The sequence below is a fragment of the Lampetra fluviatilis genome, chromosome 5, assembly GCF_964198595.1.
Source record: "Lampetra fluviatilis chromosome 5, kcLamFluv1.1, whole genome shotgun sequence".
Classification (NCBI taxonomy): domain Eukaryota; kingdom Metazoa; phylum Chordata; class Hyperoartia; order Petromyzontiformes; family Petromyzontidae; genus Lampetra; species Lampetra fluviatilis.
The window spans coordinates 777,736-791,134 of NC_136279.1; the positions used below are offsets into that span (position 1 = coordinate 777,736).

The 13,399-nt window shown below is 52.8% G+C and overlaps 1 protein-coding gene across 1 annotated transcript in view; it reads right to left on the reverse strand.

Annotated features, from left to right (window-relative positions):
- The window catches only part of LOC144932362 (regulating synaptic membrane exocytosis protein 3-like), an 82,546-nt gene that overhangs the window by 40,177 nt on the left and 28,970 nt on the right, over positions 1-13,399 (reverse strand). The gene's annotated exons all lie outside the window — the stretch shown is intronic.

A 13,399-nucleotide genomic window follows, 5' to 3' on the forward strand; every position in this document is an offset into this window, starting at 1 on the left:
CGTGTGGATAACTAAACCAGGCAGAGCTCCCAACTCCAGCTGCCGCTCTGTCTGCGCGCAGTGATGCTGAGCCCCCCCCCCGCTCCCTGGCCCTGTCCAGTCGAGGCCACGGCTGCTTGATCCTGAGCTGGCCGCGTTAGGCATGGGGGGAGGGAGGCCGCCGGCGGTCTCATGCAATGTACTAAAAGGGCCCGCTCAGTTACACACAAAGTGCTCGCGACAAATGAACCACAAAACCGACCTCGGCAAGAAGCATAAAACATCATCACACTGCTGCCACTGCAGCTGCTGCTGCTGCTGCTGCAGCTGCCACTGCTGCCACTGCCGCTGCTGCCACTGCCGCTGCTGCCACTGCTGCTGCTGCCACTGCTGCTGCTGCAGCTACAGCTGCTGCTGCTGCCACTGCTGCTGCTGCCACTGCTGCTGCTGCCACTGCTGCTGCTGCTGCTACTGCTGCTGCCACTGCTGCTGCTGCCACTGCTGCTGCTGCCACTGCTGCTGCTGCTGCAGCTACAGCTGCTGCTGCTGCCACTGCCGCTGCTGCCACTGCTGCTGCTGCCACTGCTGCTGCTGCTGCTGCTACTGCTGCTGCCACTGCTGCTGCTGCCACTGCTGCTGCAGCTGCCACTGCTGCTGCTGCCACTGCCGCTGCTGCCACTGCCGCTGCTGCCACTGCTGCTGCTGCCACTGCTGCTGCTGCTGCAGCTACAGCTGATGCCACTGCTGCTGCAGCTACTGCTGCTGCCATTGCTGATACCACTGCTACCACTGCTGCTGCTGCCACTGCTTCTGCTGCTGCTGCTACCACTGCTGAGTGTAATCCAAACTGAGTCGTTTGCAGGAAATGCTCCAGCATTTAGCTACGGGAGGAAGCCGGAGAAGCTGGAGGAACCCCATGCAGAACAGGGGGAGAGAATATAAACTCCACACAGAGAGGTTCCCAGAGTCGGAAATCGAATTTTACAGCCCGGGCTTAAGTAGAACATGAATACTTCCGTTCAGTAACTGTGTGTTAATTTACAGAACACATACATGTTCAGAGCTATTATATGCGAGACCAACCGTGTTCGTCACACGTTCGGCGAGGCTGTGAGATGGGGCTGGACCTCATAAATAAAGTGACGGCTTTATCGGCTGCACTGACTGTGCTGACCCCACCGCGCGGCGGCATTAAACCCACAACGGCTGCGAATGCAGAAATGCCCTTTCGGCATCAAGGTCCACATTTATAATTTCACGGTGATATTACCCGAGAAGCCACAGTGACAGGGTCGGGATGGAGTTCGGCAACGTGCGGTGTGCACTGCGTGTTGATGCATTTTGACACCGAGTGGAATAAACAGCAGCTATGGTTCCATCAGCGTGACGTCACGAGACGAAGACGTCTCCAAGCAGAGCGCCCAGCAGATGACGTCACGAGACGAAGACGTCTCCAAGCAGAGCGCTCAGCAGATGACGTCGTTGAATTAGTGCTGCAGCCACTTCAATCGACAGTTCACCGTATCATCATCATCATCATCAGCCATCGTCAACTGCTGGATGAAGGCCTCCCCACCGCACCGTATGTGCATTGTAATCAAATATAATCGCACGGAAAAAGGCACGCAAATTAAACCCACATTTTAATCCTGCGAGCTGTACATGTTTTATATAAAGTGATACAAGACATGTTCACAGTGCAACTGTTAGCGACCAGAATGAGACCCTCTACTAAATGCAAGTGAGAATTTGGTATCGTGAAACATTTATTTAACGCAGGATCTCAGTGCTGTGGCTCACTGTCTCTGACGCAGCCATTATCCCCTCGAGTCAACGTCTCATCAGTGTGCAGTCATTGGCGACGGCCTCAGACCATCAAAGCGCTACGCTTGGGAAACCTCTCTAACCATGGGTGGCATTCCGCATTCAAACCCCACGATTTCGGTGGTGCTGGCTCAGTGCAACGGCCATGTCTTGGGCCACTTTCATTTTGACTGACCACATCTTTATTTTTGGGCAGTCGATCCTGGTGATACAAAAACCAAGCCCGATCAGTCCCGTCAAAGAGCTGCAGAGTCTCGGGTTCCCAGAGACAATGTGAGCGTGCCACACACAGAGACAGAGAGAGTTGCCCCGGACCGAGCGTCACGCGCCCACGTGGCAGTGGCACCGCACGCCGAGCTCGCGGGGCCACGCGGGGGCGGTGGGGGCCGCGCTACCCGCGCCCCCCTTCCACCCCTCCCCCCATCCCTTCGAGCCTCTCCCCCTCCCTCCCCCCATCCCTCCCCCCTCTCCCCCTCCCTCCCCCCATCCCTCCCACCCTCTCCCCCTCCCTCCCACCTGTCCCTCCCCTCCCTCTCGCCATCCTCCTCGGATTGCCCCCCACCTCCGATTAGCACGGCTGGCTGCGTACGGTGCGACAGTTCAACATACACACACGCATACGTCTGCTCGCCCCAATTTCATATTTCTGTCACTAATTATATTGGGACGTAATTGAGCCTTCATGATGTCCGTCAAATTCTCTTGCTTACTTCGAGGCCTGATGCACGCGTTGTAGACTCGTCATAGCGGGCAGGTTTTGTTAAGGGCTCAGATGATGCATTGATCAATAGTGGCAGTGGGTAATGGCTGATGTCAATCATCAGATTGTACAAATGTGAGCTGACATTATCCAAAGTGGGAAAAGCGAATAAGCCAAAACCACACACTGGAATCACGGGGTGCAGTCTATGCCATTGGATCCATTAAATTAAGCACGCGCATACACCTATTGCAAGAGATTGCGACATGACATACATGCACATAACGTAGACGTATTCATGTGGCTGTATGTAATTTTAATCATGTGTAGACACGCATGTACGCAGGAAAGTGTTTGCCTGAGTTAGGTGTTATGTTGTCCTCCGAGCCCAGACTTTACAATCGTCTCCAATAGGCGCAATGAAGTAAATAACGAATTAATTGTGGCTGTAGGTGGCATCACAGTTCTCTCGCTCATCCACTAAATCCCTCGTCTCGCTCAAACCACTCGCTGTCACAACTACAGCGGCAGATTGTGTCCAGGGACGTATCACGGTGAGGGCTATTTGTTGTTGCTGAATCACAGCCGGGTTATCGCTGCGTTCGCATTCCGTGAATGCTCGCTTCACGGATGAAACTCGCACAGCACGCACGCTCACACGCACGCTCTCGTGAACATGAGCGCACATGCAGTGTCGCGGGCAATACTGCACGTAACAAAGACAACGATCCCCGTATAGCCTTGACAGACGTTTGGGGCAAGTGCTGTTAGCGAGCGCCTACGAAGGCCGGAACGGCACACGAAGGGGTGGGTGGCCAGCAGCACATCGGGGACATATTTGAAGCTGAGTCGACCTAAGGGAGGCCCTCCAGGACAGGTTCAGATAATCGGTGCCGGTGTCATCTTTCGCGCAGCGCGCTAACCGCTGCGCCGCACTCACACGTACACACACACAAAACAAAGATTCCCTGTATAGCCTTAACAGACTGTAGGACCAAGTGCTGTTAGCAAGCACCTATGAAGGCCGGAACGGTACACGAGGGGGTAGGTGGCCAGCACCACGCCCGGCCGCCTTTGTCTCCCCAGTGGCGATGTTTACACACTGCACCAGGTACTCGTTTGAGGCTGAGTCGACCTAGGGGAGGCCCAGGACCGGTTCAGATAATCGTCACTGGTGTTGGCTGTGAGCGGGATTCGAACCCGGGTCGCCGGGTTCATAGCGCAGCGCGCTAACCGCTACACTACCGCTCCCCACACACACGCACACACACACACGCAAACACACACACACACAAGCAAGCACGCGAGCCTGCGGACAGCCACGGCGACTCGCCGGACGTCGATGAACCTGCGGACATCGCCCTTCGCGGCGCTCCTTTTGTTGCAGCGACTCCATTCGCGCGTTTTTTTTAATTCCTCAGCCTCGAATCCGCAAAGGCGTCCACGGTGCCGGCGGCCGAGATGAAAGAACGGGGCCACGTGACGCGTGACGCGGCCACCCCTCTGAGCGCCGCCGCTCCTCGCACGAAACGCATTCTTCACCAGAGAGTCTCAGCTCGCAGATTCGTGTTCGTCAAAACAAAACTAACAAAATCCCCCACAGAGTGATGTCCTGCTCATGTGAGCATTGACACATCGGTGCTCATCTCCCGTTGATAGCCCCGAGCCAGCGGTGGAAATTCCACATTCGTATGGTGGGTGGGAGTAGGCCTATCCAGAGCATAACCAATGTTGAGTTTTCCAACAAAGTGGTACTCACTTTATCGACCACTGAAAAATAATGGGCTGAATCAACCACCGACCATAATGTCAACTGACAACCTTCCGATTGCGAGCTGCTCGCTCTCCCGCTGCACCACGTGGCACCATCACCAGGGCATCGAGCGAGGAGAGAAAGAAACACTGTCTGACCCGCAGCGTGACACGGATGCTTCTCCTGCCCCAAAGACCGATTTCTTAGCACTCGAGATGATGCTCGCACCACACGACTCTTGATCTGCTGCTATGCATATCAGCGTCACCACAAATACGCCGTGATACCAGGAGTTCGTGAAGGTCAGGCTTGAACATGAGAATAGGCAATGGCTGATACCATCAAATACAATTTTACTTCGGATTTTTTTCTCTATGCATGTGTGTGCAGGGCAGGAGGCTGGCATTCATTAATCGTGGACAAGAGGAATATTGATTTAGCATCCGTCTTGACATTTAGCTTTTCTGAACTTGCAGCTTCGTTGTGCGCTGCAGTTCACGCACTGCACAAGCAGACAGCGAGCGCCGCTCAGGCCTCGCGTTCTCTTTGCTTGAGGAAAGGTAAAGGTGCAGCCCTGCAAGGGCTGCCTCACACCACTGCTCCTTTACAACCTCGACTGCTGTTTATCCATATTTGCAGCTTTAATGTGTCTTTCGTGTCAGCTATAGCTTTCATGAGAGATAGGCCGTGCCAAAATATTAAACTCAACTATTTTTACCCCATTGGAACCTCATTTGCCAGTAGAAATATATGATAATTTGTTTTTTACCCTTTTATCTGGCAACAAAACTGACACCTTTTTTACGAGGAGTCATTTTTGCATGGGCCACAATACCTGCAGTCATAATGCAAACCAAAAACATAACTCTGATAATGTATGCACTGTCCTTGAAGTTGATTGGTCCACACCCGAGACAGCTTTCCTTAGAGCCTAGTCTCACATGGTGTTAGACCAGATGACGCGTCTAAGGAAAGCTGTCTCGGGTGTGGACCAATCAACTTCAAGGACAGTGCATACATTATCAGAGTTATGTTTCTTGTTTGCATTATGACTGCAGGTATTGTGGTCTATGGAAACATGACTCCTCGTAAAAAATGTGTCAGTTTTGTTGCCAGATAAAAGGGTAAAAAAACAATTATCAACTATTTTTAGTTTAGCAGGTAAGGCCCACTGAGCTACATAGCTCTATTTCAGAAGCCACCTGGCCACAAATGATAGCTCAACGAAGTGGCTTATCACGTGGAAATTTATATCAGCCAAATACTCTAAATGCATGTTTCTAAATGTGTAGGGAAACATCGGAGGACCCGGAGAAAAATCAAAGCAACCACGGGGAGAACATGCAAACTCGAAATGTACAAACGTCAGGGTCGGGATCGAACTCACGACCTGCTGTGCACCAGGCGAGAGAGTTAACATTTCGCCACCGTGGCATCCCAACCCCTCGCTGTCAAAACACCACATTCACAGGCTGCATCATAGGTCATCACACACATCTCTAGTCAATAACTACACGTGCATAGGCCTGTAAACAAGATCATTGCATCTCTGAGCAACGAGATGGTGCTCATCTCCAGTGTACAGCTCTGAGCCATTGGTGAACATTCCACATTACTATGGCGGGAATGAGTTTATCCATAGCACAACCACTGTTGACTCCTCCACCAAGTGTCACGCACGTGTTCTACACGATGCTCCAACTGCCGAGAGCGAGAGAAAGATGCGTTTGTCGATGCCGTGTATTTCCTTTCCAATATTCAAATCATCGTGGACGAGAGATCGATAGACGTGACACAATCACCCAACAAGTGATGACCTTCGCACGCTAACGACACGGCGACGCATCGTCCTGTTATTGGCTTTCTTTCGCAATTAGGGAACAGAAGTATTGCCCGCCAATAGACACCGCGGTCAGTCGCGTGCCGCACGCGCCTCGAGGAGGCGCTGCCAGATTATCTGGCAGCCGCGTGCGCGCGGAGCACGAGGCCTTAACGACAGCACGTGGCGTCAATTCAGAAATCAGTCTACTTTTGTTGTATTCCGAATATCGACCTTCACTCGATATTCCCGACTCCCTGTAGCCGCGGGACATCGATACGCAGCGCCAGCTGCTGCTGCCGAATTGAGTCAACTGGCGCGCGGCCTCGCACACGACTCGCTCGAGCAGGAGAGAGGACTTGCAGTGGCCACGCGTCTTCTTAGCTCGGAAGGGACATTGCCCGAAACGTCGCCTATTATATACCCCGTCGTCTTGGAGGCAGCGTTGTTTACAAATGTGTTGAGCTTTGTGAGTTGTGCATCACGACCAATGCGGTATCACGATTGTTTGTTGGTTTATTGCGTCAGCGAGACGGAGTCCGATTCAACAGGCGGCCCATTCGACGTTCCTCGGCCACTGGGAATCATAGTTGTAGTGAGTAAACAAAACAAATACTCACAACTGAATTGCAAAACAAAAACATCCGCTCTCCGATTGGAAGCGATCGTTACAACCGCGCAGGTTCCACGGCCGTGCTGCGAAGCTCGTCGCTGTGAGCGCGGGTCACACCACGTGTCGTCGTTCAGCACGATGTCCGACGTTCCGCTCCGCGTCCTGAGAGCATCTTCAGGAAACTGATCTAAAATATCCCAGGACGTGGAGCGAAATGTGAGAGCTGGTGCCGAACAACCAACGCGTGGTGCAACCCGAGAAGAACGCTTGGCGGAGTGGCAACACACGCATCGGTATCTGCCGTGCGTGGGCGATGAAGACGCAGGCCCTGAACATCATTACTCACAACCACAAAGCTCTCGCGTCGCTTTTGAAAGGGAGACCTGGGAGGGGTGCAATGAAGAACGAAGCAGGGAATCGATTCAGGAAACTAAAGAACAATACAAACATAAACATCTGGGTGAGATTTGAAAAAAAACTCCTCTAAACAAATATGAGACGGAATAACCAACAAAGGACAATGGTTAGAACCGCGCATCGCACACAAAAAAATGCCAAGATTCAGAGATCGGATAAAAAAACCGGCCCCCTAAGCCATACTCCGCGTACAGCTCCACAAGACAACACTCAGCACATTCTGAGTACCGAAGTTGCTGTAGCTGCATGCATCATTAAAGCAATAAACCTTCTCGTTGAGCTCACGCACCGTGAAATGCGGAGTTGCTAAACACAGAAAGTTATTAAACCCCACCCCGCCTCCTCTGCCCACAGAGCGGTGTGGAGGGCGATACCGCAGTGGGTCCATCGGCAGCTCGCGTGTGTTGGGGGAAGTGTGCCTACGCCTACCCCATTCTCAACATGACTCGTCAAAGTGGAAGAGTAGGCCAATTACCCTCGACAGTTGCCTCTATTAGAGGCCACTTCCACCAGCAGTGCTTCACTTGCGACGGTGTTCGGCACAGCTCTCAGACGCGTGAGAAAACGTCGAACGCACACACGTGGAGGCAGCAGATCGGGACGCGGTGCCTCATGCCCCATTATCGATCAAGCGTTTGCGAATGCCACGCTGCCTGCTAGCACGGATTTCTACAAATTACGCGGCTCAAGCGATGCGTGTCGGTTATCAGCGCGACTGCAAGGCCTTGCATGAGGCAGCCGTGCGCCCAAGTACAAAGCGTCTCGAAGCAAAGGTAACGCTGCAACGAAGGCGATGGGGTAGACTCGTCGCTGTTTGGAAAGATAAGGTCGGTGTGTGAACATCACCACTAGGGAGACAAAGGCGGCCGGGGATCGTTGTCTTTTGTGTATGTATGTGTGTATGTAAGTGTGTATGTTTTGATGTATGTGTCTGTATGTGTGTATACATGCAGGCTATAATCAATTTGACAAGCTGCATGACATTTGTTAAAACTTGTATGTCACATGTCAGAACATTCAGAACTGATGCCAGACCACAGCAAGCGCCGAAGTCTGGAGACGAATAGACACGTGGATGGGGCATCAACATCTCGTGGGCGAGACCCAAATTGCAAGACGGGCAATGAAGTGGGATTTAGATTTTTTTTTTAAAGAGGAATACCACGACAGAATAGGAGAAACACGCTACCAAGAACGAGTAGAGTGTTATTGGAACACGAGTCGACAACCCAACCCCACGAGTCGAACTTGGACTCTTGTAGTTGTGAGCTAACGCACTCCAAGCACATTGCCACAGGGCCATGCGGGACGCACGGCGCGAGCTGTGGACGAGTTGGAGAGTTCAAGTCCAAGTTCATTCATTTGGTATATCCCTGTGAGCCATGCGGCTCGTAAGTCGGGTGCAACCGCAACGAACAAAATATGAACACAGAACATCTTAAAGCGACGACGCGTAACAGAAACGTCCTGGATTAAACCAGTAATTATTACAAAAAAACGTATTAAAACGCTGTGTGCAAAAATCCCAATGTGGATTTTGAGTTTCTGCAGCAGCAGCAGCAGGAACCGTCTCCCGTCCCCTGCAGAGAGGCCGCCCCCCCTCTCTCGGGAGGCAGCGTCTCTGACTCATCCAGCAGGGGGCTCTCCATGGAAGCTGAGCTATGAGCAGCAGGGGCTGTGGGCACCTGATGCTTCCATCCCTCGGCCGAGTTCCACGGGGAGCCGCGTCTGCACGGTGATCGAGGTTCGACCGAGCGAGGCCTCCGAGGTTAGATCTGAATCAGGTGCTCAGCGTGCCTCATCCGAATCTTCGAAGGGGGCCGTGTCCCTACCCCCGCTCCCACTCCCTTGAGACCCTCAAGTTTGGTATTCGTCTCCCTGGTGGCAATGCTCACACACCGTGCCAGGTACTCATTTGAGGCTGAGTCGACACAGGGGAGGCCCACGACCGGGTCAGATAATTATAATAATCACTGGTGTTGACCGTGAGTGGGAATCGAATGAACCCGGGTTGGCGGGTTCGTAGCGCAGCTCCACGACCACTGCCCACACACTCATGCCCACATCCACGCTTCAAGAGTTCGCAGTCAGGAGACTTTAATGATTCCGCGTCGTAATAATGATGATGATGTGGGGGTGAGTCGAGTCCCGCGAGCACACAGAAGAGCGAGCGCGCTGCGCTGCCCTCACGCCACTCGTGTCTCCTTCGGCGCTTGCTGTGGTCTTGCATCAGTTGTGAATGTTCTGACATGTGACTTGCAAGTTTTAACAAATGTCATGCAGCCTGTCAAACTGATTATAGCCTGCATGTATACACACATACAGGCACATACATACAAACATACACACTTACATACATACATACACAAAAGAGAGCGATCCCATGTAGCATTAACAGACTGTAGGTGCAATTGCTGTTAGCGAGCACCTATGAAGGCCAAAACGGCACACGAGGGGGTGGGTGACCAGAACCACGCCCGGCCGCCTTTGTCTCCCTAGTGGCGATGTTCAGACACCGCACCAAGTAATCATTTGAGGCTGAGTCGACCTAGGTTCGGGCCAAGACCGGTTCAGATAATCGTCACTGGTGTTGGCCGTGAGCGGGAATTGAACTCAGGTGGTTGGGTTCGTAGCGCAGTGCGCTAACCGCTACACTACCGCTCCCTGCCGTCACACCCTCACTCACACGCACCACACACACACACCACACACGCACCACACAAACGCACCACACACACACACGCACCATACACACACGCACCACACACTCACACGTACCACACACACGCACCACGCACGCACCATACACACACGCACCATACACACACACGCACCATACACATACACACACACCACCACACACACACGCGCGCACACACTGTCACCATGTGAAGACAATTCTCCGTGAACAAACTTTGAGTGTTCAGTTGTGTCGCTGTCCGGAACCTCCCCGGTAGGAATCTGCCCAGACCGATCAAAGACTCGGCCCAGAACTTGGCAGCAGAAGCGCATCGCGACAAGGACTCGCGTTGCCTCTCTCTGCTGCTGGGTCTCTCGTCACATTCCATTCTCCACAGAGACGCGCCTCGCCCAGACATCTGGCGTCATTCGTTTTCCCCAGCGCGGTAATTGCCATGGGCAATGTTCATTTGTCGATTTGCTTGCGCGACGCTCGCGTTTCCTGCACCGCCGACGACGCCGCTTCCACGAAGGCGCCGACGCCGCGTCTCTGGCACCAGCGCCGCGGCGTCGCCCACGTCGGCGTCTGCGTGATGCCGGGTTCGGGTTCGACGACTCGCGCGGCCCCTCGGCTCGCCGAGCGACGCGACCCCCCGGATGGCAGCACCGGCCTCGGTGAGCGGCCCTCGTGATGGCGAGCGAAATGCCGTGGGGGAGAATGTGTGCTCTCGCAAGGAGACGTGGTCCAGATTGCATCGCGTTATTAAACATCGAAATCCATTCGGTCATCGCGAGGCCGTGAGGGTTGGCGGCGACCTGGCGAGCAGGATGGGCTCTGGGAGAGCGCTGGGCCGGACACTGCACCGCCCAATGGCCCCTTGACCCCACCCAGGGTGACTCTCCGAGTGCTGGTGGTGGTGGCGGTGGTAGTGGTGGTGGTGGTGGCAGCGGTGGTGGTAGTGGTGGTGGAGTCACGGGCACGATGTTGTCCCACGCGTCAGCTGTGCTGGGAGCCTCTCATCCGAGAGGAGCTGGAGCCGGGCCTGTTAGAGAGGCCTTCAACCAGCAGTGGATTGCTCACGGCCGATGATGATTAACTAAAGAGTGTCGATCCATGGTTATTAATCAGTTGACGCCTGCTTTATCAACGCCTAGGACCGCCAATGGTGATGCGGACTGCACCCAATGTTCGTTTGAACTTGAAAGCACTTTGATGTGCGAAGCCTTTGTTTACGTTCCTCAAATGTTAATACATTTTAAAACATCGCATTACAAATGCAAATCCCTCAGATCGGTGCTAATAATTAAATTGCTTCTGCAGCTAGTGGGGGGCTCCTAGATATGTTCTCTCTCTCTCATTTAACTTCCACATTCGACCTCCACGCAGTCGAACCAAGCCAGCGCCTCAGCGCCACGCTGGGGCTCACGCGGAGAGGCAGAGAGGGGGGCACACGGAGCAAATAGGAACGAATGAATTAATGTGTGTGTATGTTGAAATTCTTTCGCACCGTACGTAGCCCACCGTGCTAATCGGAGATGGGACAAAGGGACCCCAAACTAAACACAAAAAGCAGTTCTAAACAGAATCGGATTTCAAATCGAGATTTAAAAGTGCACAGCTTCCTAATATCGGAACGAAGCAGAGACTCGGCGTCGTGTGTGAAGAACACGAAGCGGCTCTCGGCGGGACGTGCCGCTGGAGCGAGGATGATGGACGCTCGCCGACGCTGGCGATGGAACGACAGCGAAGGACGAAATCGCTTTGCAGAGGACAGACACCGCACGGGCGGGAGCGAGAGGCGAGCTCCGTGACCCGCCCCAGCGCAATCTTCCTCCTCCACGGCGCCGTTCGACTGACAAACAAAAACAACCCGAAGGGAGATGACTGGCCGTGTCGATCTGGAGTTGAAACTCGCAGACCGACGGCTGTGAGATGCGCCTTCTAACCGCAGTGCTACCCATACGAATATTGCGTATTCTTTTTTTCTCTTCCTTTCGACATGTTCTTTATTGTCATCGGGTTCACGAAGCCCAACTTCTTCACGCTATTGTGTTGCCAGTTTCTGTACGAAGCGTACTACTGCAGTTCAAGCCACGTCCCTTTTTTCCACATCTGTCTCACGAAACAGAAATGCTAAATGGCTCCCGCGGACTTTACATGCTACACTGGGGTTCATTGATGGTGCCAGCCGCTTTACAAACGCCGTGCGGAACAAGGTGTGCGTCCTTCGCCGCAAACGCACACCAGGAGTGACGACAGGTTCCATTGTCTTGTTGCTGGTGTTGTCGTGGCCACTGCAAAGGCGTTGCGTGTTTGGTGCCGTGCTATTGCCTTGCCATATCTCCACGCTCACGGCGTTATCCCAGGGTTATTACATACTCAGGGTTATTACATACTCAGGGTTATTATTTCTTCTTCACTGAATCCGGTCTCGCCGCGCACGGTAACGACTGCAGAACGATGCGCCCGAAATGTCATTGTGCACAAAAAAATAAATCTATTTATACACACACGCACACATCGTGGTGCTGAAATGATTGCTTGTTTGCAATGTAAAATTACTAAACAAATAATGATATTACACCTCCCTCCCATATTTGTCTCTCCACATTTAAAAATTAAAAAAATCTGTCACGCAACCAATTGTCCACACTGCCCCGACGGAGTCAATGTTGTCCGCAGCATTGGTTCACAGGAAGCAAACTCTAGACCGGTTTCGGCAATCAGTGTCTCATCAGCAGTCAAGCTCGCTTGATCTGCCAAATGATTAGAAGCAAGGACCCTCTGTAAGAAAAGGGTCCTTCAAAATATGTATTCAGACACAGTGAGGTTTTTATTGTCAATGTATTAAACTATGTAACATTTTGTTATAATGTTATTTTAAGCATATGAAACAATGCTGTTAAAATACTTATTTTGCCCTTTAATGCCATGTTTTAATATATACACAACGGTGCACATGAAGGTGAAGTCTGTTTTTCATGCGACCCTTTCGGCCGCTATAACCGTGATGAAAATCATAATTTAGTGTTTGTTTATAATTCATCATCATGATCATTATCACCACAACCACAGCAATCATATACATCAATTCCAAGCTCATAATGCTGTTGTGTTATTGCGTGTGGCCAATCATGGTTTGAGTATTATTAAAATAGGTATATGAAATATCACAGTCAATTACGTGGTCATGATGATCGACGGACGAGGTGTGAGCGAGGCAGGTGGCCACAACCGACCGCGTCGAAGACAAACGCGGCGATGCAGCTGCTGCCGTTGTTTGAGCTGCCTTGCGAGTTACGCGATTCATCCCCCGCGCGTATTTGTCGTGCGCGCGGAGGCACGTGCAGCGGAGGAAGGGCGCGTGCAACGTCGGATCGTTGTCATTAGCGCTGTGTGAATTGCGTCGTCCATCGCGCTATTCCCACGGCTTCGGCAGCGCGCTCTCTTCACTGCCGCTGCCGCCGCCGCCGCCGCCTCCTCGGTATCGACCGACAGCGCCGGCGGCGGTGGCGCCGTCTCAAACAATAGCGGCGGGCGCAGAGCGGCAGCGGTCGGTGCCACAACAATGTGCCGCTCTAACCCAGAGGCCCAGCCCAGCTGATCAATCGAAC